At 47.5% G+C, this 1189-nt stretch overlaps 1 protein-coding gene across 5 annotated transcripts in view; it reads left to right on the plus strand.

The window, feature by feature from the left end:
* The first annotated feature begins 37 nt into the window (after nucleotides 1-37).
* The window catches only part of rc3h2 (ring finger and CCCH-type domains 2), a 33193-nt gene continuing 32041 nt past the window's right edge, over nucleotides 38-1189 (plus strand). For 2 of the 5 annotated variants that reach the window (XM_014003860.1, XM_014003861.1), the window contains exon 1: nucleotides 38-637. The gene's annotated coding sequence lies outside the window, so the exon portion shown is untranslated. The remainder of the gene's footprint in view (nucleotides 638-1189) is intronic. The other 3 variants (XM_014003858.1, XM_014003856.1, XM_014003859.1) reach the window with 3 other exon arrangements.

Below are 1189 nucleotides of genomic sequence, written 5' to 3' on the forward strand. Positions count from 1 at the left end.
CACACACACACACACACACACACACACACACACACACACACACACACACACTCGTCAGTGTTCTCCACCCGCCTGCTGCAGGCGCTCGCGCTGTTTGCTCCTTTAAAGCCCACGCCTCGAAAAGCGGCTTGTTCCGGCTTGCCCCTTCGCATCCCTGTTATCCTTGCCCACCTCACTAAAATAGTGCCCTTCCACAGTTACGCACCATCACTCACACCGAGCAAAATCAGTAAATACTTGACTAAAAGAAAAAAAAATAAAGATAGAATTGCAAACCCAACACAGCACGGTTGATGAGCGGCGCGCAGCTGTCATCTGCCGCGCGCTCTCACAGGCACCATCACTCAGCACCGGCGGAGCGATACCATCTCTCGTAAAGCAGTGTGTATGTCAGAGTGTGTGTGTGTGTATGAGAGAGAGTGTGTGTGGTTCAGCGTATACCTGAGCGAGGCTGTCCGTCACGTACCGATTCGGAGGTGGGCATCGGGTCTGGACCGAGGCACCTGTCCGTCTCTGATGCGCTGAAATGCGGGGCCAAAGCACGCAGGCACCCGGAGCCATCCATCTGCTGCGGGTGTTTTGCAACTGATGATTCTTTTTCTCTGATGTGGGCGTCCATGAAAATGTTCACTCTTTGGTAAGTGGTTGAAATTTAGATTTCTGCGTGCAACATATTTAACAATTCATGGCTTGTTTATTATTTTTGTTCCAGTTTTTTAATGAAAAGAGAAAAAACATAATAAACCAGTAACTGAGGATCGTATTTGATATCATGGCTGATCTTTAATTTCTACAGCTTGTGCTGCTAGGGGAAAAAAAGCTTAATTTTCATGCATTTAGTTGTAGAAGAAGTGAAAGCACTCTGCCTCTGTGCAACAAGGAAGCAGCTGCAATGGAGACGAGTTCTCTGAGCAGAATACTGGAGTTTGAACAAATGTGTCCTTGTTGTTCAGACTCCTCGTCCACAAACTGCTTGCTGTGAACCTGCAGACTTTCAGTGTGCAGCAGAAAGTTACAGGATGCAGTCTGCCATGTTGGACCGCTGCAACTGACAAGGTTTTATCAGCCTGATTCACTGACAGCATGTTTGTTTTTTTATTGCATATCAACCACAGCTTGAGCCTGTGATTTGTGACTCTGCCTACACACACACACACACACACACACACACACACACACACACACACAC

The sequence above is a fragment of the Austrofundulus limnaeus genome, unplaced genomic scaffold (genome assembly GCF_001266775.1).
Source record: "Austrofundulus limnaeus strain Quisiro unplaced genomic scaffold, Austrofundulus_limnaeus-1.0 Scaffold20, whole genome shotgun sequence".
NCBI classification, from domain to species: Eukaryota; Metazoa; Chordata; class Actinopteri; order Cyprinodontiformes; family Rivulidae; genus Austrofundulus; species Austrofundulus limnaeus.